Raw genomic sequence first — 25,649 nt, 5'->3', positions numbered from 1 at the left:
CTTGAATCCAGTGACAAAGTGAGCAAGGGACCCACGTCTGGGAATACCCTGCCAACTTAGGGCGAATAAAGCACAAACAAAGGGATGATGGACGGAATGTTGAACTCACACCCAGTCACCATGTCCATATCCGGCATAATTTTAGTCTTTGCAGGCCCCTCCCCCCTTTCCTCCCCCTCGAGTTTTTCTCGCAGGGGCTGTTGGATTCTGCTTTGTCCGCTTAACCCTGGGCAATTGACCCAAGGTCCACTGTTCAGTCCTAGTAGGGTCATTGCACTTCCTTTTTCCCCCAGCTGTTTTTTGGTTCCCCGTGGTTGTTGATGTTGCAGTATCCATGTCTTTTGGGTCTCCACCCGGGGGGGCTGGCTTAGGATAATGACAGCGGGTGAGAGCACAATTGGGGGTTCCTCTTGCCGAAAGGGAGGGGACATAGGTGTTATTCGCTTGGGGTCCTCTACAGTTGTTAGGGGGAGGCTGGGCAGAATGAATGTTAATGTCCTCAGCTAGGTGTATTGGGGCCAGCGATAGCCTGCATTCTGCCAGTTCAATTTCTTTGTCAAGTGCCCTCACGGCCTTTTGTAGGAAGCCATCTAAAGTTGTGTCTATGTGTCTAAGTAGCCAATTGGGCAAGTTGCATTAGAATTAAAAGGTTGGACAGATACTTTTAAGTTTTATAAGTCCTGGTTCTGAAAAACATTTAATATTCAATACTGTGAGGCCTACCTCTCCCATAGGATAACATTGGGTTACCTTATTAAATTTAATTCAGTGCTAACCTTTCCTAGGGAACATGTGGGTATTTCATGTTTGGTGTCTGAGAAACTGTAATTAAAAATCCTCTTTAATGGTAAAGTCAGACGTAGGAAGGTAAGATCCTTCTAGCATGGCTACCCCCACTTTTTGCCTACTGTCAGTGTGTTTTTGACTAGTTATACTGGAATCCTGCTAATCAGGACCACAGTCACTGTGCTTTTTCCCTAAATTTGACCGTGGTAAGTACTTCTGTACACCCACAATTGGCCACTGGTGTACTCTTCTAGGTCCCTAGTATATGGTGCAAAGGAACCCAGGGCATAGGTAAAACAGGGGTCTGCCATGGGCTGCAGCATGTATTGTGTCACCCATGAGGGACCACTCAAACTGTGACTACAGGCCTGTCATTGCAGCCTGTGTGAGTTGGTGCTTGCACCTCTCATGACAGATATACGTTTCCTTATATCTGAGGTCACTGCACTTAAAACCTATTCGTCACACCTATGGCAAGCCCTTTCAGTCCTGAAGGCAGGGTGCTTGGTTACAATGTTAGGGTGCCCCTGCATGTGCAGGGCATGCCTACAAAGTCGATTCTCCAGGCGTTGTAAGTGCGGTCGGCCATTGTAATACATATAGTGGACATCAGTCATTAAGATATGCCTAATTATATAGTGGCTGCAACTAACCCAGTCATGTTTGGTATCAAACATGTTAGAATCATACCCCAACACTGCTTCCAGTGTTGGAAGTAGGATCCCATGTACTGAGTTGCTCACTGAGGGAACCCCCCGTACTCCCTGTATCATAATTTTGTTATGACAAATTAAAATATGAACTTGATTTACTAAAATATTAGTTCATGACCACTGTAGTAGTAAATTGCTCATTGGTGTTATCGTTCAATGGACCTTTTGAGTCCCGTGCTGTGGTTTTTTGCAAGCCTGTATTCCTTTTACACTCTTGAAACAACAATTATACATAGAAACAATCCTGTGGACTAACAATCCTGTGGACTTTATTAATTCAATGATCATAATTTTGCATTGAGTCATCAGGTTCACAGCATCACTCCAGACACAATGCATGCACATCACTGAATCCAAATTGGTACACGTTCTTCGTTACAATCTTTGTGGTTTGTAATTAGGCAGTCATTCAATGTAGTGGGTCACCAATCTGCTGTTTTTTAAAATCATATTTATAGGACCAGTAACATCATTAGGATAAATATTCGCATGAGTATCTCTGAAGCCAGTTCAGAAAATATTGCAGTTGTGAAAAATCCTGAACTCTGTTCTACTCATCCAAAAGTCTAATGGAAAGCATTCTGTAACCTTGGTCTTGCTTGCCTCCAATGTGTAGTTTCCCCTGTTGTGTAAAAAAAGGTGCAACTTGGGGCCTGCTTACAAGTTTTGCGCAGCAGCTCCAGCTCAACTCCGCCTCTGCTGCCCCAAACCTGTGCATGGACCACCGGCCGTATTACAAGTTGTAAAAGTGCGATTTGTAATACGGTCAGCTGTCCTGTGGTCTTTGTTATGGAGGTGCCTTGAAAACAGGCATTGCAATGGGAATGGCCACAGAGTTCCAGCATGGCATGGACGGTGATGTCCATGCCGTGCTGCAACTGGGGAGACTGCAGACAGTGGGGCACGTGTTGTGCCCCCCTCAATGTATCCCCATGGTGGGTGGGACATGGGTGCTCTGTAGTGCCCCCTTTGATCCTGCACTACCAGCCTATTAATGGTAGGGCTCAGCAATGAAAAGGCTGACGGTCTAGGAACTCAAAATATGCTGAGCGGGACTGCGCCAGTCCCTGCTCAGCATAATGTGTAGTGGCGCTCCTGCACCACCGCCAGGGAATACATGTTCCCTGGCGCAGTCAGTGGTCCACTGCTGATACGATTTTCAAAGTCGTAATCGGCAAACCTGGGGACCGCTACCATGAGTCTGGCAGTCGCAAGACCACCAGACTAGTAATCAGTCCCATAGTTTTTAATGTTACAATAAACTCAGTTTGATGAACAGTTTGTAATATGCGTCAAATATTAACTGTGCTTCTTATTTCAAAGTTAATGTAACTATGCCTGCTACCGGTTCAAGGTTTGCATTTGAGAGCCTAGCCGTATCGCGACAAAAAAGCAATATGGTTGTTTTTTTTGCAGTGGTGAAAGTAATTCAGAAGAACAAGTTTCTATTTGTTGATTCACTTTTACTCCATAGTTGAAGCCTGCTCTAAACAACAGTCTGCAATTGCAAAAAAAAATTAGTTAAGACCCATTTTTTAAAGCCGAAAGACTTCAGAAATAATTCCTTGATGTCACTGTTTATGAACATTTGGGGGCCGATTTACAAAGCCCTTGTGTCATTTTTGCGCCACCGTTGCATCACTTTTTGTGACGCTGCAGCAGCGTAAAAATGCGTCCCATTTACAACGTGACACATCTGGAGAGATGCGTCACGTTGTAGAGCCCTGGGTCACATTATACTTGCGTCAGGTGTAATGTATGCAGGGTGGGCGTTCCAACACAAAAAAGCCTTGTATAAGTGACCTTGTGAAATCTGCAAGATTTCACTGTGCCACTTCTAGGACACCACTGTGTCAAATTCTTATGTCTGCTTGAAGCAGGCGTGAGGAGTCATGCAGCACAATGAGGATAAGCCTCCCCCTGCATTGCTGGAGTTGCGTCGTGCTTGCGACATGACTCCAGCAATGCGTGACTTTTGCGTCAACAGATGCGTCAGAATTTCTGACACATCTGTAAATCCTTGCGCCATGGTGCGCCGTATTGTAAATACGGCACATCCATAGTGGCGCAAGGGTTTCTCAGGGTGGCGCTGGGAAAGTGATGCATCTTCACAGATGCATCTCTTTCTTGTAAATCTGCTCCTTGTATCAAGAGATGTCGCGCTATATTCTGAGTGCAGTGTAATTTCTTTTATAATTAAATGAAGATCCCAATGAACTACTTACTAGATTTAAATATACTTAATAGCAAGTCATTTATCAAACATTGCAACCTATGAGGAATTTTACACAAAAATACAAAATAACGCTTCCCGGTATATTGCACCGTCACATAACATTTCCTTCTAAACAACACTCAAGTTTTTTTGTATTTATGGTTAATGACATGATCGCATGAAAGAGCGAGGTAGGATTAGGATTTTCAAATGGTAAAAGAAAAGACAATTCAAATATTTGGACTTAAACCAAAGACGACATTACATCTCATGTAGTTTAGGGGCATATCAACAAGGGCTTTATCTCTGCTTTTTTGGCTTTAAAAGCCAAAAAAGCAGAGATAAAACTAGCGCCCTATCAACAACAGGGTGCTAACACACACATTTGCATGTTAGCACCCTTTTACTCTACGCTTCCCTTACATCTCTAATGAGATGCAAAGGGGGCGTTCCTTAGTAAAATAATAGGAGAAATGTCGCTAAGCGACATTTCTCCTATTATCAAGAATGTCGTTAACCCTGTTAGAGACAAAAAAAGCAGCGCTAACCGCGGTTAACGCTGCTTTTTTACGTCTGCTAATTTTCTGAATTAGCCATGATATCCTATGGAAGGAGGATATCATGGCTAAGTTTGCCTGTCCCTATCAACAAGGTAACATGTGATTATTGCTGGGTTTCCAGCGATAATCTCACGTTAGCCTGTTAGCGTGTAGATTTTTATCGCTATTGAGATAAGCGTTGCTAATAGCACGCTATCTCAGCGATAAAAATTCACGCTAGCCGGCGATAATTATCCTCACGCTAAGAGCGCTGAGCGATAATTATCGCCGGTTGTTGTTGATATGCCCCCAGGTCTGTTGTTTATACTTTATCCCATAAGCTTGCAATAAAATTGGGTCATTAAGAAGGTTCCATGGCACGTAATCTGTTGTCAGTGCCTTGAAAAATCCATTGCATAACAAATATTGCGTTGTGTTGTTCTAGCTCTTTCCTAAATGGCCCTAAAGTGTATCACATAACTTGAATGCAGATGATTAAAGCTCAGAAACTGAGTAAACTTTTTCTCAAATTATTTGAAGATCACCTAGTATAAAAAAATTTATTTTTACCTTTTATTTCTTGAATGTGTTTATCTGCTTTTCTTGCAGAATATCATGCTTTGTTTATAACAATATTGCTACGTGCGTAATGAAGTCTTTTTAAGACTGATTTGATTGTTGTGGAAACAACTTTTGCATTAATATGCATAATACTAGACTCAATATGTTGTGTAATTTAGTTAATGAATAATCATAAGACCATATATGGCAACTTTATTATATCTGGAACCCACCCTTATGGCAAGTGGACCAGCAACTCCTCTGGCTAATTACTGTTGATTCTCGTTCCTATGTAAATTCAAAATTCTTAGTCCACTAGGATTCATCGGATGTGTGAAATGTACCATTTGCTGATAAAGTTTTATCCTCACATGCCACAGAATGTCTTCCCCATTTTCAATAAGAACATTTTTTATATTTTTCCTGTCGTGCTAAAAGTAGAGTTAAATATTTAATACTAGTGAAATCAAAGCATGCGGTTACTTGTATAGTATTATTTTGTAACACAAAAGCTCATCAGTACTCACATGCAAGAAATAGAGTGTAAGCTCCTGATATCTTCCATTCTTCTGTTCATCAAACGCCTTGCACATATTTAGTGGCCTTCTGTGCTTCAAATACTTTTACCATATATAATTTTGGAAATATTGGTGCATATACAATGTTATGCCTAAATAGATCTACACAAGTTAAATGTTAATATATGTAGTTGTAGAAATTAGTGTCAGAATTGAAATTATATTTTGAAAGAGCTTTGAAATAAGATAATATAGCTCAAAAATCCAACTTGTAATGTAACATTGCTACTATTGCAAGTAAAGGTGCAAATCCATGACACCCCTGTTTCTGCAACAATAGTCACCTGGCGATTTTTTGTCAAGCCTTATTAGGAAAGTATTGCGTGACAATATTCATTATTCTATATACTCAGCATAACATTTTATCAAAATTGTGTAGTGAATAATTCAAAATGGAAACATCACTCTATTTGAGCAAGATATATGCACAAACCAGTGTGTTTGTCTATTAAAAATATATGACATTGGGGGCGTGGCTTGGACGCCGAGGGAAGATGGCGGATCTCCGTTAGCTCCGCTTGGACGCGGTGCTATGTAGCTGTGTGGAAGGCTTCCCAGCGAGCTGCGGTTGCTGTCTCCAGAAGAATTTGCCAGCGGAACATGTCGTGATCCGGAATTGCCCTTTGTCGGCTGTTTTTATCATTCCTATCACCCGGAGACGTGGCGGTTTGATTTCCTGAGGTAATACTCGACGGCCGCCATTTTGTATCGAGGCGCCCGCATCTTATTCCTGCAGCACCGCGCACGCATTTCCTGGATCCAGTCATGCTTTGATGCTTTACTGCTTCTTTTTTCTCCGAGAGGGAGTTTGTTCTAAGCTCAACAGCTGCCACTATCCCCTGGCCATGCTTGTTCTGTACTGTTTTTCTCTCAGGAGAAGGTTTCATAATTTTATCTTTTCTTCAGAGGAGCCGTGATTAACCCCTATGTTCCGTTTTTTTTTCAGAGATACAGGCTGGATGCGATACAGCTTTATTTATGTTATTTGTTCTAAGGTGATGCTGTAATGGCTTTATGAGTCTTTTCGTCAAATTTTACAACGTATGAGAAAATTCCGCATACTTTTCCCCGCCAAGAAGGTGTCTAGTCAAATTGCCAAGATGTCTAGTGACTCTCATCCTCCAAGTAAACCGTCCTTTTCTGGCGCAAAGCCCAAAAGGCAGAAGAATGACCCGCCTTCACCTATTCTTTCGTCACAAAGCCCAGTTCTAGATAATATACTAGAGGAAGTGCGTGGTCTTCAACCCTTTATGGCCGCCACTAACGAAAAATTGCAACAAATAGAGGACCGATGGATTGTCATGGAAGGTAGGGTGACTAAGTTAGAACAGCGCGTCAGTGACGTTCAAGATGTTGCCACAAAAATACCGTTATTGGAACAAGAGATTCACAAACTAAAGCTCCATACTGAGGACTTGGAGAATCGTAATCGAAGGAATAACCTCCGTCTTTTTGGCTTGCCAGAGAATATTGAGGGTCCTGATATGTTGCTTTTCCTTCGAAAATTCCTTCATGATCTCTTGGGCCTTCAGTCATCTACACCCTTGAATATACAGAGAGCTCACCGCTTAGGTCGCCTTCAACCGAATTCCACCAAACCTCGTGGTATTATCATGCTTTTTTTGGAGTTCACAGAACTTATGACTGTACTTAAAGCAGCTAAACTTAAACGTCACCTATCGTGGTCTGGACATAATATCTTTATCTCACAAGATGTCTCTAATGCGACCAACGCTCAACGCAAAGAATTCCTTGCACTGCGTCCACAAATGAGACACTTGAACGTCCAGTATGGCATACTCCATCCCTCCATCTGCAAGATCACCCACGACGGCCAGACAAGGTCCTTTGATGACCCGGGAAAATTGAAACTGTTTCTTAATAACATCTCTTCTCGGAATATGGACACAAATCACTGAGTGCTTCTTCTTATTGCTGCTTTACTGTGGTGTTCTTAACAGCTTTTTTCTGGTTACCTTAGATACTTCGTATATATAGTTTTCCGTATGCTCTATTGCTTATTGTATGTTTGCTAAACACGCTTCTTCTTCTTCGTTATTGGTTCTTACCTGTTCAATTCTTTCTTCTTTTCCTCACATCGTTTTTTCTTTGCTCCTTTCGTACAATTACCAGGTTTTACTCCTGCTTCCAAGTTTATCCATGTGGTATAAACCGCTGTCTTCTCTCCGATCTCATCACGCTCCAACTTCACTTTTTTATTGATGTCTTTCAGGTCTGGACTCTTTTCCTTGACCTGTTTTCCCTCTTTGCTTTCCTATACTCTCTACGTCTGCTTACCCTCTTTCCTTCCCCTGCTCTTTCTCACACTTTCTTACTTCAGTCCTCCTTTGGTTGGTGCGTCAATCTTTTTCTCTTTCGAGATTTCCCATGTTTCCTCTTTGCTTTTTTCCCCTCATTTCTCCTTGACTGTGGCGCTTTCAGACCTCTCTTTATTTATTACATTGCCAAAGGCTTGTTGATTTTTCTTAGTAATGTGGTTTTATGTTTTGTTGCTTCCTTTTGTAACCTCTATGCGCATTTTGTCTTCCAGTGTCGTTTTGTCTTTGAGGTTTTTCCTCATCATGTGTATCTCACTCCCCTGACCCTCGCGTATGTGTAATTTTGTTACGTGGAACGTCCGTGGTCTTGGAAATCCTGTTAAAAGACAAAAGGTAATTTCTCATTTATCTAAACTCAATTCTCAAATTTCCTTTCTTCAAGAAACTCATTGTAATGATGTCGAGTCGCTGAAATTAAAAAGGCAGTGGGTAGGCCAAGTTGTTTTTTCTCCTGCTGTTAACAAAAAAGGGGGGGTTGCTATACTGTTCCACAAAACTTTACCTGTGCAAATTATTTCTTCTCAAAATGATGATGCAGGTCGATGGGTAATGGCCAAGATTGTTTTATACAATAAAACGCTAGTTTTGTTAAACATTTATGGCCCTGTGAAACCGGATCCAAAATTCTGGAATGATATCAAAATTCTCCTCTCCACTGCTGACTGTCCTAATATTATTGTAGCAGGCGACTTTAATCAGTGGCTGGATCCTTTTTCGGATCGCTTATCAAAGTACAAATTTCAACCGGATAAGACCCATAAATCCTTTCAATCAGCCATTGCCTCTCGCCCAATGTATGATGTCTGGAGAACCTGTAACCCTGATTTGTTGGAATACACGTTCTTTTCTAATGTACACCAAACCCGATCCAAAATTGATTATATCTTGGTAAGCAAATCCCTTCTTCCATCTATCCAAAAATCTGAAATTGGCTCTATTTTTATCTCAGATCATGCCCCTGTCTATGCTGTTTTTGACCTTTCACTTACCTCCACCAAATTTAATCGCTGGAAGTTTAACACTCACCTGTTATCGGATACAGCTTATCTTACAGAAGCCACCTCCTTTATTAATGAATTTTTTACCTTCAACAACCCATCAGACACTTCCATTCCTAACAACTGGGATGCTTTTAAGGAGGCTCTCCGTGCTTTCACTATTTCCTTTGTGTCCCGGAGAAAGAAGGCCAATGTGAAAAAGTATGAGGACCAATTACAACAGCTTAAAAAATTAGAGCATGACTATTTCTCCTCCAAAAATGCTGACTCACTTAAGAATTTAATTACAGCCAAAACCAACCTTAACAAAATTGCTACTGTTGATGCTTGCAATGTTTTACTTAGAATTAAGTCTAAATTTCACGGAGGGCAAAATAAAGCAGGTAAAATGCTACCGAACTACTTAAAAATTCGCTCTGAACGTAAGACCATTGGTCCGATTATGGATGAATCCTCCAATAATCTGGTGTCCTCTGATGAAGAAATTGCAGCGGTCTTTCATGACTATTATCGTTCTCTTTATTCAGATGACACATTCCCCTCCTCTCACAACCTTGATAAGTTTTTTTCTGGACTCCCTGCTCCCCCGTCTCTGAATGCTGAGTTTTCCGCTTTAGAGGCGGATATTACTTTACAAGAGATACTTACTGCCCTACAAGCTTTAAAGAAGTCAAAAGCCCCTGGTCCGGACGGATTACCGGTGGAGTTTTATTGTACTTTCAAATCTTTGTTTGCCCCTAAATTATTGCAGCTGTTTAACTCCTTCATTACTGATGCGAAAGCATCTGGCTCCTTTATGGATGCCTTGATCGTCATTATCCCTAAGCCTGATAAGGACCACTCTTTTTGTAAAAATTTTCGCCCAATCTCCCTAATCAATTATGACTGCAAGATCTTCGCTAAGATTATTGCGTCTCGGCTTGATTCTATCATACCCCTTCTGATCAAGACTGACCAGGTGGGTTTTGTCAAAGGTAGATTGGCTTCCGATAATGCTAGAATGTTCATGAACATCCTGTTCCATGGTAAAAATTATAAAGATCCTCTGGCTGCTTTGTCTCTGGATGCTGAAAAAGCATTCGATCGTATAAATTGGCAGTTTATGTTTCATACACTACAATGGTTTGGTTTTGGCCCTAATTTTATTTCTTTTATTAAACTGTTATATTCATGTCCGAGGGCTAGTATTTTTGTTAATAACCAATTCTCTCAATTTTTCCCCCTATCTAGAGGCACCAGACAAGGTTGTCCTCTCTCCCCATTACTCTTTATCCTATGTTTGGAACCCTTCCTTGAGCGTATTAGAACCAATCCCAAAATTAAAGGTTTTGCCTCTGCTTCTGTTGAAACTAAAATATCTGCTTACGCGGATGATATATTGGTATACATGTCCAATCCAAGTGAATCACTTCCCCCTTTTTTAGAGGAAGTCCGCCTTTACTCTTCCATTTCCGGGTACAAACTTAACCTATCTAAAACAGAGGTTCTCCCTTTAAACTCGATATGTTATCAATTTATGTTTGCGGATACGGCCTTTGCATGGTGTCCCTCCAAAATTAAATACCTTGGCATTTGGTTTGCCTCTAATATAGCGGATACTATCAAATTTACTTTTAACGCACTAATGAATAAATTGAAATCCCTTCTCCTCATGTGGTCCCCCTTATTTTTATCATGGTGGGGTAGACTAGATACTATTAAGATGATGGTCACTCCTCATATCCTTTACACGGTTTCTATGCTCCCTGTCAAAATCCCTAACACATTCTTTTCCCAATTAAACTCTCTATGTATTAAATTTTTATGGAACAATAAGCACTCCCGCATTGCTTTGAACAAACTTATTCGCCCCAAAGAAGAGGGGGGAGTGCGCTTCCCTAATTTTAAAGTATACCACTCTGCTTTCTTGATTAAACAATCTTTCTCATTGGCCTTCGATTTCGGGGATACGCCTATTCCTCGTTGGATTATCTTTGAGCGATCGCTTCTAAAAGAGTTTCAGTTTCAGCATGTTACATTTATGTCCAACTGCACCTTTTTGTCTAAAAGCCCTGTATTAAAATACTCCCGTGAATTGCTGTACAATACATTTCTTAAAGATCTATCCCCTATCCAATGTTTTTTAATCTCCACCCTATGGTATAACACATTTCTTAAATATAAAGGTAGATCTTTCTATTACAAATACTGGAAGGAAAAGGAGATCTTTTTTGTGCATCAGTTTTTGAATGGGTTTTCTATCATCTCCTTCCAAGAACTACAGACACGATATCAGCTCCCTGACTCCTTTTACAAGGAATACATTATTATCTCTAATGCTATACAAACCCAATTAGCTACTTACTCTCTCCCATCAGTTTCACCTCCTTTAATACCCTCTTCACCATTATACTCTCTATTCCCGGCGCATAAACTTAAAGCTGCCACTGTTTATAAGTTATTGTTATCTAATGCCAATGTTCGTTCTAAATCCTACATTGAGAGTGCATGGGAAATGGACCTATCCATCTCTCTTTCTATTGATAATTGGGACAAATTATGGTCGAAATTATTTAAAGTTTCGGCTGCAGCCAGGATAACCCAATCTCTGTTTTTTCTGTATCATAGAGCCATTATTACTCCTGTTGCTATTTGTAAGTTTTCCCCTACATCCTCTCCTCTTTGCTGGTCCTGCTCTACCGAAACTGGTACATTAGTTCATCAGCTATATGAATGTGCATCTGTTCTATCTTTTTGGAATTCAATTTGGAATGTATGCATGTCAGTTTTCAACTTTAATGCAACCTTAACTTTTGTAAATATCTTTTTAGGTTCTTTAGCTCCTGATATGGAAACTGTTTTACCTAGTTCTAGGTTATTTGATCTTTTTATTGCATTAGCTTTTAAAGTAATCCTGTCTGCATGGAAAGACAATTCTAAACTGTCGTCAATTACTTGGTGGAATTTTATTTGTGATGAACATAGGATTGCTTCCGTTTCCTCCTCTTCTGTTTCCCAAAAAATCAAAGCTGATCTTCTTTGGCTTCCTTTTACTACTTATCTTTCCTCGCACCCTCCCATGTGATAATTCATTTTCTTTTCATTTTCTTCTCTCTCTGGCTTTCTCTTTTCTCTTTCCCTCTCTTCTCTTTGGTCTTTCCTCTTTTCTTCCCCCCTTTTCCTCCCATCCCATTTACCAGTGCCTTTTCCTTAAATTACCCTATTATTGATCCTTTTTTGTCTGCCTAGTTATTGTAAACCAATTTCGTTTATATATTATTTCTTTATGGCGCTATATTGGAATATTTGTTTATTGTATCATTTGTTTTTCTTTTTCTCTGAAAATTCAATAAAATTTCTTAAACAAAAAAACAAAAAAAATATATGTCATTACAATCGATTGTATTTCAGTATTGAAATAGATCATAAAAATAAACTGACAAATGTAAAACTTTAAGGGGATTCTTGAATGTGTCTATGTCCTATTTGCTGCACTGTGGATCAGGTTATCCAAGGTCCTTCAAGGCCAAGGCCGGCTTTAGCGATGTCTGGGGCCGGAGCGGCAAACAGTTTTGGCGCCTCCCGAATGACCTCTTCCTTAGATTCCCTCATTACCACCGGGCAAAAGTGCCCTACATCTCTCCATAGACACTTTCTTACATACATTTAATTTGTTTTTAAGCACTTGTAAAGACTGACTTTACAAGTAAGAATATATAGCTACCCAAGCAATCCCTTCTCAGCAATATTAGGACTAGATGATGAAAGACTGGGGGAAAAACATAACGTCCTAAAGTAGTTTATGCCGATTGCATGCAGCGTTTGGATTACAGCTCGTAACAGTCACTGTTCTATATTAGGGTTATATTTTATGAACTGTGTGACAAAAAGATCTCTGTGACAAAAGCAATAATCCGCTCAGCTATCCACATAAAATACAGATCTGTGATCTGCATGGTAAGAGTTCTTTGCAGCAGGCATATCTGCGCTACTTTATGGCAAGTGAAGAGTGCTGCTAGACAAAACTCTGTTCTCTCTCTCTCTCTCTAGCAGGAACATTTATTTATTTAAAAGGTTTTATATAGCGCTAATAAGACACTTGCGGGTATCAGAGTGCTTTAAAACAAATATAGGAAATAGACAAATACATAAAAAATGCTATTTGTTATCTTAGTCCAAGAGTGTCAACTATTACAGCATAACAAATATCTACAAGACTGCATCTAATAGTTCAAGTGAATTTGGCCAGGAGAATCGATTTCACTTCTTTTTTTAAAGATGCCGTGTGAGGGTTCTGTCTTGTTTTTGGGGGCAAGGCATTCCAAATCCTGGGGGTCATTCCTGAGAAGGTGCGGTGATAAGTTTTCTTCTTGGTAAATCGTTGTGGTTTCAGTAGAAGATTATTGGAACTCCTGGTGTTTCTGTTACCACCCGATAGTACTAATTTCTCCGCAAGGTATCGTGGGGTTTTGTGATGCAGTGCCTTGTGTGTCATACAGGTGATTTTCAAATGGATTCTGGCATCAAAGAGTAGCCAGTTAAGGGCACGCAGGTCAGGGGAGACTGTGATTAGTCTGGTAGCTGCGTTGCTTGATGCTCTTAGAGGGGCTGTCGTTGATCTGGGTAGACCGCAGAGAGAGACACTCCCACACTCCACTCTGGGGATTACTAGAGCTTGAACTGCCTGTTTAAAGTCATCTGTGGGTATGAAGGGTTTCAGTCTTCTCAAGGTGTTCATATGAAAATGTGCTCCTTTAGTTGCTGCGCTGATGTGCTTCTGCATATTAAGCTTATTATCCAGAGTTATTCCTAGCGATTTGGCAGAGTTGATAATGAGCGGTTGGCCGTTGAGTGCTGTTAAGTGCTTCATCCATTCTCGGATGATGGGTGTTTGGCTGGGGAGCACTATAAGGAGGCAATCTGTTTTTAGGGTGTTTAATTTTAAGTAGTTATTTGCCAGCCAGGTCTGCGTGTTTTGGAGCGTTGAGTTTAGGGACTTGATGTCCTCAAGTGAGTGGACCTTAATATAGTGTTGTGTGTTGTCTACGTACATGTGGTATTTGACATTTGAAGATTTGAGAAGCTCAGTGACTGGTTCCATAAACAAACAGAAGAGTGTCGGGGAGAGGGAAGATCCTTGGGGTACTCCTAAAGTGATTGGAGTGGGCTTGGATAAAGATTGATTGGTCTTGAATCTTTGTGTTCTGTTTTGATGGAAGGAAGTGAACCAGTTGAGAACCGTTCCAGATATTCCCATTCTATGTTTCAGGAGGTCTAGTAAATTGTTGTGTTTGATGGTATCGACGGCAGAGGATAGGTCCAGCAGGATTAGTAAACAGGCTTTGTTTTGGTCCAATATTTTTAATGCGTCGTCTATTATGTGGGTCATGGCAGATTCGGTACTGTGCCCTGTTCGAAAGCCTGATTGCAATTTATCGAGCAGGTTGAAGTGGTCAATGTGGTTGATAAGCTGCGTGTGAACATATTTTTCAAATAATTTGTCCAGGGTAGGGATGTTGGATATAGGGCAATAAGTATTTAGGTCTGCCGGGTCCGCCGAAGGTTTCTTTAAGATGGGGGATACCTGACCAGCTTTGAGGATGTCTGGGATGGTTCCGTGCAGCAGAGAAGTGTTTATACTCCTCCTGGTCCATAGAGGCACTAACATCGTAAGGAAGTCTTTTAGGTGGGTTGCTGGAAATGGGTCTGAGAAGTGATTGGAGTGATTCAAGGCCATGAGCGTTTTTAAAATAGTTTCTTCACTGTAGAAGTTCAAGGAGGCCCAGGTGGCGTTGTTTTTGAGGTTGAGCTTTGCGGAACAACTAAGCGGATTCCTGGGGGGGGGTCCTTGAGGAGATCATGTGACGGTCGGTAAGGGCTAATAGGTCATTAAGTAGGTCTGTCTTTATGTTTTCAGTCTTCGTTGTGAAAAAAGAAGTGAATGCCTCGCAGTTGGGGATTGTTTCTGGATTGACTTTAGGAGAGTGGAAACACCCTTAGATTGAGCTTTGATTATTTCGAATAGTCTTTTGGGACGATTCTTGGCTTGGTCCAATTGTTTACTAATGAAGTCAGTTTTTGATTGTCTAATTTTTGTGTAATAGGCGTTTCTCGTGCTTCTGAGTAATTTGGGGTGAATAGAGGACAGTGCTGCTCTCCATTGACGTTCAATTGTTCTTAGTGCTCTTCTGTCTTTATTTAGCCTACCATCATACTATGGGTTTGAGTCTTTTTTGGAGACTCTTTTCAATTGTAGTGAAGCTATATTGTCTAATAACATGTTCATAGAGTGGAAGTAGTGATTAGTCAGATCGTGTACGTCATATAAACTGTCAGGTGGGGGCGTTAAGATAGGACTAGCAGTTGCGAGTGAGATATTATTGACGTTTTTTAAGTTTCTCTTCCAGATTTTCGTTCTCATGGGTTGGACAGAGAGTAGTTTAACTGCTTCATTGATATGGAAAGTGGTGATGTGATGGTCAGACCAATCACATGGGAGGATCAATTCCAGCTCGGCGGAGTAAGCTTTGGAGATTACTAGAACTAAGGATGAGCCTTTTTCATGGGTGGGGCTGTCACAAATTTGGGACAGGTTAAGGTGAGTTAAGAAAGCTTTGAGGCTATTGACCTCAGGGTCGTCAGGGTCATTCCAGTGGAGGTTGAAGTTCCCCAGGAATATCTGAATGTTCTGTTGTCTGTCATTTGTGGCTAGAATTTCCATTATGTGCCGTGTAAAGTAAGGTTGTTTCCTGGTGGATGGTTAATGAGAGTAGTGAGCATATTGGGTTGTTATTGTTAGAGATGTCTAGACATAGCTATTCACAGGAGGAGGGAACCGGGGAGTTGGGACGTTTCTGTCAAGATCAGACAAGCACTCTTACCTGTAGGGTGCTTGATTGTAGTTTCGCAGAGACGCTATGAGCCAACTTCCCTGTGGTCTACCTTATAACCTGTGTATACTTGAATCCACTAAGGCTAAGGGATAAGGTTTAGGGAGGAGGGACGGATACTGGACTCTGACGCCTTTCTGTTGTCGACATGCGAGGCAACAGGGAAAAGTGACACTCGGTTTTTTCTAGTGTCCAAGGACTCTCTAACTACTAGTCTCTTTTTGCAGTTGGTACTAAAAAATACATGTCCTACCTGCGATTGTAAGAAGTTTAGCGTAGCGTCCTTGAAGTCTTGTGATGGTGTCTAGTCATACTTGGGTTGTTGTCGTTGGGAAATGCAGTCTGGTTCTTTGTACTGTGATATCTCTTTCACTTTCCCCAAGATATTAACTCCATCACACACTTCTGTGGGAAAAAATATAAAAGAACAAAACTAAATGCCTTCTTTTATGTTTTTTCAAAAGTCTCTCATAAGTCCTTAAATGCTTCTCTTTCTTAAATAAAAGCGTTTCAAAAATTGTCTTTTATTCTCAAAGTGCAGCTGTCTTGCGATGGGCGCCTTAAGATAAAGAAATGGTTCACTTAGCTTTCTTGATGTCTTTTCTCTTTCAGGAACAGCGAGGAGACCTCCGAAATGCCCACTGTGATGTTTTGCAGAGGAGCACCGAAGCCGAGAAGAATCCAGGTGGGAGCCGCAATGAAAAACAGGTAAGGATTTCCAAGGCCGGTTGTTCCCCAGGGCGATGATGGAAGGCTAAGCACCTTCTTGAACTTGGGTGTGGCTATTCATAGTGTGGCCACACCGAGGAAGGGAGTTGCACGTAGCGTGCAACCAACGTAGTGCGTCCCATTCTGCCAATCCTGAGTTTGTCAGCCAATTGTGACAAGCGGGCGCTGATGCATTTGAAAAGTGAACATTAATACTTCAAAGTGCACATCATCGCACACATTACTTTTGCCTCAGGAATATGTACAAGATTAATTACTACCTACTGAGTTCAACAAATAACATACTACCTACTACAACTCTAATAATTAGCGTAATGTACATTGTATTCGATACTTGTGATAGCATTAACACGTAATTATACTTAGTTACACGATACCTATGATATTCATTATGCCAAATTCTCCTCACATAGAGTCATAATACACTGTGGTGTGCAGGATGCACGGGACTGGGGTGGGTTTTAACAGGGATATTAAATTATGCTGCCAGTTTACCTAACTGTACATGATGTGCATGGTACTTCACAGTCGCGATGTTTGGAGCGTGGCGGAGTCTTGACAGTTTCACAGAGAGGTAGTTTCGATGTTTGCAGGCAATACCACCTCCAGGCCTATCAATTCTATCTAGTCTTGTAATGTGATAGTTTGGGGGGCTAGTATGCCTAGGATGGGCGAGGATGATTAGTTAAGCCAGGTTTCCATTAAAATTATGAGGTCAGGTTCGTTAGTTAGTATGAGGTCAGCTATATCAGCGGCATGTCGTGAGGCTGACCTACAGATTAGTAGGATACATTTTAGCCGGGCCTTAATAGGAGTAGTGTTGGAGATGGGTACTCTCTTGAGGTTTTTTTCAACAATACCTCTGGGAATGTGTCTCGTGGCTCTATCGGGATTGGGAGGGATGGATTGGATATAGGACAGTATCGGTGTGTTGTCCGTGTGCGCAGAATGAGGGGGTGGAGTCTGGAGCTCATAGGAATGGAGTAGAGAAGTTAGCTCTTGAGGTGATAGCTGGAATTTTATTCTGATCGGGCGGGATAAGGCATTGGGGTCAGGTACTGTTTTCCATCTAGGGTGCTTCTGTATCGTGGAGCTAGCGTGGGGCTGATGGAAGAATTTCGCTTAAGGTTTGGGTTGTATCAGGATGAGGTCATGAAGAGTTTGGATGTCTTCTTTGAGTTGTTGTAGAGATAGTAGTATCTCCTCGAATCTAGGGTCAGGCGTCGGAGTAATTGTATTCATCACCTGGTCTGTAGGTAGGTGAGGAAGGGTTGCTTGTATGGGGTCCTGGGACGAGAGGGGATATGGTCCATTGTATGGCTGTTTTTCAGTGTGGTAGTCCATGGAAATGGGAGGAGTACAGAAGGGATGTGAAGGGGTAATGTTGTTTGCTATAGGAGGAAGGATGGTGAGGTTCGAAGTGAGGGGGAGTGTGGGAATGCTGGGTGATCGGATGTACAAGTGTAGGGGGAGATTGGGGCTGAGTTTGTAATGGAGTAGCTGGACATGGAGAGAGTGCTGGGGAGGGTTGAGTTGTGTGATGGGTAAAAGGGGGAGTGGGTGTGGCGTGGGATGGCTGAAGGAGAGGGGAAGTGTGTGGAGTGATAGGCATAAAAGAAGTTGTGGTGGTGCTGGGGAGGAGTAGGACTTGGGTGGATGTATGTCATTCATGGGGAGCCAATTGAGGCTGGTGTGGGTGTATGTACACAGTGGGAGATAGAAGGAGGAGGACTAGTAGGGGAGTCAGTAGGGGGTCGAGCAGAGCGCCGGTAGAGTGGTATGGTGGGGAGGTAGGATGGGGTCTTACAGCCTTCTCTTTGATGTGCGGAAAGATGTTATCCAGTAAATTCAGGTTATGTTCTGAGGCTTGCATGAGGATGATCCTATTATGATATATGGTGATTGTCGTTGCCTCTTTATAGAACGGGGAGGGAATGATGGATAATGTAAGCCCATGTGGTATTTTCTTAGTGGATGCAATCGATAATAAGGCTCCCCGTCGCTCCCCGCACTTCAAGTCCAGCGATCGATGACTTTCCGCATACTCTCCGCTCCTCCCCGACGATGAGGTGGAACTTGATCTCCGGTCGGGTCGTCACCTTTGGGGTCCTGAGAACTGCTGCGATGAGAGAGTCAGAGTGTACGGAGAGTCGGAGTTTACGGTCTCGACCAGAGGGCTCTTCCCTGCATCTGTGCTCTCTCCTGGACACTAGGCCTGGGTGGTAAATTCCGCTCCGCTCGCGGTATTTGCGGAATTTGGGTAATTTTGCGTTCCGTGGAGAATGCAGAATTGTCAAAAATTCCACGAGCCGCGGCTTTGTGGAATTGTTTGCTTGTTCGTGCTTTCAAAATGCGTGTTCGCGATATATTTTCCCCCATAGCACACAAACAGCGTTCGCGAACAGGAAAAAAGCATTGTGAACAGGTGAAAGAAGCATTTCCGTGTGTTCGCGGAATTTCTGCATGTTCGCGGAGATTTTTTACCGTTTTGCGGAGCTTTGCATAGCGTGACTACGCAAATTCCGCCCACCCCTACGTGGACACTCGATCCCCTCTGATGTTGTGGAAGATCCTGGGAATGGGTAGGGTCGTCACCTCCGGGGTCTTGGATAATAAAATGACGATTCTGGTGATGTGCACGCTCCTGATCATATGTTGGGCCGTCCTCCTTTGAACTGGGTGCCGATGCCCTGACTTTCTGCGAAACCACCTCCTGTCGCAACATTATCCCGGGGCACTTCGATCAGCCTTCGGTGATGTGGTCGAGCTTGGTTGAGTGGCGGGTCGTCACCATCGAAGTCTTGTTCCTGTAGCGGAGGATACCTTCAGACCGTCTCCGGTAAGTTACCGATCGAGGATATTACTTCCGTTGATGCCACGTTTCTATATAGTTTCTATATTGTAGTTCATAGGTTCCGGTGCCTTAAGCAGCAGGGCTAGCGAGGGCTAAACAGCGATATTTTTGTCAGTTTTCGATCCCCAGCCTGCGGAGCTCAATCCTTGAGCTCCACTCCAGTCACCATCTTGCCTGTCTGACAATTGATCACTAGAGAGTTATGACATTGATCACTAGAGTTATCTTGACATTTTTAATGCTGCCTGAATACTGGATGCACAAGTAACTCTATAGCAGGTGTTTTTAAATCACAAGTTATTGCTAAGCACTGCCTCCCCTGAGATCAGCATCCCCTCCCCAGGTCAGTGCCCAGTGCGGCTGCACCAGTCGCAATGCAATTAGGCTGGCCCTGTTTAAGGCTGCCTATGGGGTACTTGCATTTTTCCAGTTCATCCTAGAATTTAGGGGCATATCAACAAGCAGGCGATAAAAAATTATCGCCGCTTTTGCGGCCGTTTTCGGCCGAAAAGCGGCGATAATTTTATCGCCTAATCAGCAAGGTCACGCTAACGCGTGAAACCTTGCTTTAGCGTCAGGATTCCTAACGCCCAGCTTTGCATCTCTAATGAGATGCAAAGTGGGCGTTCCTGACCTGGCATGACAGGAGAAATGTCGCTAAGCGACATTTCTCCTATCAGCAAGCCTAACGCTATGAAGCATAGCGTCAGGAAAAGTAGCGATAACCCCTGTTATCGCTACTTTCCTTACGCCTGCTTCAGGACTGACTTAGCCATGATATCTTATGAAAGGTGGATATCATGGCTAAGTTTGTGAGTCCCTATCAACTAGCTAACGTGAGATTATCGCTGGGTTTCCAGCGATAATCTCACGTTAGCCAGTTAGCGCTAGGATTTTTATCGCTGATGAGATAAGCGTTGCTAATAGCACGCTATCTCAGCAATAAAAATCGGCGCTAGCCGGCGATAATTATCCGAGCGCTAAGTGCGCTCAGCGATAATTATCGCCGGTTGTTGTTGATATGCCCCATAGTTTTTCAGTTCCTCCCAATGGACATCAACTAGCAAAAGGCTGGATATTACGTAAAATTCCCAAAACGACTCCACTTTGAGGAACTAAGCACCATTTGCTATAAAAATTTACTGAGAATAGTGCCACTCATGGTAACATTTTACAGGGACATACGGGAACAACAGAACATAAGTGGTTGTTATACATGATGCTTTTTTGAAATGTGTCCTCATGCCAAAATATTAACGCAAGGACGTTTTTTATGCCAAAATGCACACAATGACGTATTTGCACTTTTCTTAATTACCTGTCATTTCATTTAATTTTGCCAAAATATCATGTAATTATGTGAAAGCAAATTACTTTAATTTCGCTCACCCGTACTTGCAGTGGGATAGCTTGCACTTTAATTATCTGTTCGCTGGGTGACCTGTGATATTTTTCTTCTTATATATTTTCCCCTGCATGCTCTTACACTTCTCTTTCTGTGTGTACACGTGTGTGTTGTACGTGTACAGTTCTCTTGATAGCCAGTGACATCAGACTATACTAAGAGAAATGCGAGGGTGCAGAGGACAGGAGATGGACATGTAGGAATAGTAAGGGAGGGGAAGTAGGCGGAGAAAGAAGATCGAGACGAGGTGTAAGAAGCAAGGGGCATATCATCAAGCCAGGCGATGCAATTATCGCCGCTTTAGCGGCAGAAAACTGCCGCTAAAACGGCGTTAATGGGCTTGATAATATGCTCTATAGAATTCCAATTGAAGCCCATGTTAGATGTCCTTCACATTTAACAAGGGCTTCAATTGGAATTCCATAGAGCATATTATCAAGCCCATTATCGCCATTTTAGCGGCAGTTTTCTCACGTTAGCCACTTAGCGTGAGGATTTTTATCGCTATTGAGATAAGCGTTGCTAATAGCACGCTATCTCAGAGATAAAAATCAACGCTAGCCGGCGATAATTATCCCAGCGCTAAGTGCGCTTAGCGATAATTATCGCCGGTTGTTGTTGATATGCCCCCTAGTAATCAGCCCGTAATGTACATCAGAGTAATTGGTAGCACCCCATCAAGCCCCTGCCCTATCCCATCTTCCTCACACCTCCTGCCTGCCCGCACACTGTAAGGACCCCACACCCCGACAAAAAACAAGCAACTTTCTTTCCCCCAAGGGCCCTGTCCCGGTCAATCCGATTTAGGGCCGGCCCAGGCAATACTGAGCCTGGTGCCTGTTTGAAGGAGGTTAGGGGGTTGTACACCCTAGCACGAGGAGCCCTCATACTAACAATAATGATCATTCTGTAAATCTGAACCGAAGAGACAAAGGGATTCGAGAACGGGCCACAGTGTGGCGGAAGCAGGCCTGACCAAAGCCTGCCAGTTTCACACTGGCAACTGCAGGGTAGCAGACCAGATGGGGCATCGACCGAGTACAGGTCTCTGTGAGAGAAGCCTAGGGCGCAGACCTCTCCTCTAAACTAAACTGCATACTACTGTTATGTGTAAAAAGTTCACATTCCTACAAAATTACATTTTAATGCAGTTTAACCTTAGACGATGTCGGTGTCGGGCAGTGTCATGTCTTGAAATTTACTTCAAGTACAGATCGTATGGAAGGCCGTGCTGTGTCCCCTTTGCTCTGTAGCACAGCACTGAGGGGCATATTATCAAGACAGGCGATAACATTATCGCCACTTTAGCGGCAGAAAACTGCTGCTAAAACGGCGATAATGGGCTTGATAATATGCTCTATGGAATTCCAATTGAATCCCATGTTAGATGTGAAGGGCGTCTAACATGGGCTTCAATTGGAATTCCATAGAGCATATTATCAAGCCCATTATCGCCGTTTTAGCGGCAGTTTTCTGCCGCTAAAGCGGCGATAATTTTAACTCCATGCTTGATAATATGCCCCCAGATGTTGTGCTAAAAAGGCTGTTGTAGCGGAAGCCCGGCAGCAGGTGCAGTGTCACCAGGGCACAGACCAGAGGATGGCTAACTGAAATCTGATTATTGCTAAACATTTAAATTCTAACTGCCGCCGGGGCTCCAATTCCATCCATGCATAGGGAAACAACACACTGGCAATGCCAATGCATGCCAGACGAATATTGTGCTGAGCATTTTGTATTACTGTTTGCCAAAAACACGGTCCAGATTTTCATACCGTGCTGCTCAAAGTCTAGCAAAGTTCATCCCAGGTGTAGACTAGAATCTAGCCAGTACAGATGCATTGCGAACTCTGGGGCATATTATCAAGAAACGGAGTTACAATTATCGCCGCTTTAGCGGCAGAAAACTGCTGCTAAAGCGGCGATAATGGTTTTGATAATATGCCCTGGAGAATTCCCATAGAAGCCCATGTTCTGGTGTCAACATGGGCTTCTTTTGGAATTCTCAAGGGCATATTATCAAGCCCAATATCGCCGCTTTAGCGGCAGTTTTCCACCGCTCAAAGCGGCGATAATTGTAAAGCCGTGCTTGATAATATGCCCCACTGCTCTTAAATGAATCGTCAACCAAAAGCTTAGAATAGTAAAGATGATGTGACTTAAATGGTCACAAACAGAGGCCCTTATTTATAAAGAGCTTGCACATTTTGTGACGCTGCGGAGGCGTAGTAAATGCACCACACTCTGCCCTATTTACAAAGTGACGCATCTAGGGCAGATTCGTCACTTTGTAAAGGCCTACACTACGTTATACCTGTGTCAGGTATAATGTATGCAGGATGGGCGTTTTCCCGTAAAAAAGCTTTGTAGAAGTCGTGCAGAGAATTTATGAGATTTCACTATGCCACTTTGACTAGGAGTTGCGCAGTTCTTTTCACATGGGACACACCCAGGGGTTATGACACATTGCTGAAGTTGTGTCAGTTTTCCAATACACTCCAGCAATGTGTCATTTTTGCACCACCAGATACACAGAATTCGTGACATATCTGTAATCTTTGCACCATGGGGCACTGTATTGTAAATATAGTGCATCCATGGTGTCGTAAGAACGACGCAATGAAAAGTGATGCATTGCTGTTTTTTTAAATGACTTAGACTTGGGTCCAGTGGAGCCAGGCAGCCTACTAGCACTTCGCATGTGAATAAAGACTCGAGACACAGTGTTATTACTTCAGTGTCTGGCGGCAACCATGCCTGATGCCTTTTATTTATGGCTGCATGCACCGCGTGGGTGAAGCTGTTTTGGAGTTGGGGGTTATCAAGTGAATACCCTGCCGCTGAGTTGGTAATGGTGACACTGCAAACAACAATACAGCCATGCAAGTGCGAATCAGTAGGCGCTTGAGACCTCCGTGCCCCCCGGGAATGTGTCACGGATCCCTGGGGTTCTGAAGACCACAGGCTGGGAACCACTGAGTTAGAGAATGAAAGATTTAGAGATAAAGAAGGATTTAAAGTTAGGTAAATGGAGTTAGAGATAGCGATAACAAAAAGTAGAGAAAGAAAAAAGGGAGATACACTTGTGGGTGATTTAGAAAGAAAGATAAGGCTGAGAGAAAAGGACGATAGAGAAAGATAGTCTTGAACACAGAGGCAGTGAGAGAAGTAAAGATTGGTGCAAGGTAGATCGCAGTGAGGTAGAGAAAAAGTGAAAATATTTATGGAGAGTAAAGTAAGGAATAGAGAGTAGTGAGATTAAGCAAAACGGAGCAATAGGAGTGGAGGGTATAAAGAGCGATGAGCTGTAGAGGGAAAAGAGGTAAAGAAGAGAGAAAAGTGTGGTTGAGATAGATGTGGGTTTGATGCACAATTAAAAAGTGCGAAAGAAAGGTCGAGCAAAGTAGGGGGAGAAGTGAGATATAGGGAGAGGTAGAAACTTAGTGAAGAGATTTATAAAGAAAAGGCATAGAAAAGGAAGTTGAGGCAGTGAGGGTGAGTTCAAATAGAAAAGGAGGTGCGGAGAGAGATGAGACAGAGAAGAGGTGTAGGCCTAGGAAGAAGTAGCAAGACAGGAATGAGGTGGTACAAGCGCAAAGGGAGAGGGATTAAACTTAAAAATGAAAGGCGGTGGCAAGTTGAGGTAGTATATGAATGAATAGATAAATTACAGAGCTATCTGAAGAGATAGGTTGTGTAGAGAGAATTGAGGTAGTGAAAGAAATATGGGGAAGAGAAATGAGGTGGAAAAAGAAGTGAGGTCAAAAGTAATAAGATAAAGAAAAGGAATGTAGTTAATTTTACATCATGTTTACTGGGGCAAAGCACTCTGAGGCAATGGTAGTGTCATATTACTCATAGTCTAAATACCAGGAAAAAACAGTCCAAATCTAGGTAGGCCATGCATAAAAGGCTACACTAGTATAAGCAACAGCTGAAAAACGTTGTTACTGTGAGATCGCTTCATTGGGAAGCGGGTCAACTGTGTCAATAAGCAGGCGTCAATGATATATAAGGGCTTTGCAGGTGATACTAGATATTGTTACTTTTGGGACGGAAAAGTCCCTTGCATGCTGACGGATGTGAACCCCTGCCCTGAGTGCCCCTGCTGCACTGTTGATCCCTAGTGCACATTTTTTACTGTAATGGACAAACGTTACCCAAAGTGATAAATTCATAGTGTTGCAAGGCTACTGTCTTTACCAGGAGTTTTCATAACTTTAATGATACATTTTAGACCAAAAAACTTGGTCTCACCTTTAGGAGACCACACAGCCTTTTTTATAAAAACAAGATCATCCACCTCCCACTCACACTTGGGCACACACATATGAGTATCAAATCTTTGTATGTAACCTTCCTGATATTTCCTAACTCTGCAATCATCAACAAAATTGTTCCTGTCATTAACACTCAACCGCACAGGATTGAGCTTGGATCCAGCTGTCCTCCCCCTAAGCTTCCTATAAGGGGAACAACCCGTAACACTGTTGGGAGTGTTTCTGTGTGCCCAGATTTTTTCTCTAAGGACACCCTTAAGGGAACACCAGGGTCAATGGCAGTTTGGACACACGTTCTCACAAGCCGGTTCATGCTCTCCGCTAAGCCATTTGCCTGAGGTGAGTAGAGGGCCGTACGATGGTGAGTAATGGAAAGATCTTTCAAAAAATCGGTCGTAACTTGAGAGGTAAATTGTACTCCATCATCAGAAACCAAAATATCTGGTACCCCTTCAGAAACAAATGCATCATTCAAACATTCAATAATGTTCTTGGTGACAACAGAACTCCTACAGCATGCAGAAATCCATTTATAAGTGTAATCAACTAGGACCACAACAAATCTTTATGTGGGGGCTAGCATTTCAAAAGGTCCCACAATGTCGATGGCTAATTTGGACCAAGGTCGCTCAGGAAGAGCCACAGGGGAAAGCGGTGCTGTGCAAACTATCCTGGACTTATCATTGTCTCTATAAATGGTGCAATCCCTGACCAACTCCTCGACCTTCTTGTCAACTTCTGGCCACCACTAGGACTCTCTGACCCTTGCCTTGGTCAAACTGC

This window comes from Triturus cristatus, chromosome 3_1 (genome assembly GCF_964204655.1).
Source record: "Triturus cristatus chromosome 3_1, aTriCri1.1, whole genome shotgun sequence".
In the NCBI taxonomy this organism is placed as follows: domain Eukaryota; kingdom Metazoa; phylum Chordata; class Amphibia; order Caudata; family Salamandridae; genus Triturus; species Triturus cristatus.
This window is presented reverse-complemented; position numbering follows the sequence as displayed.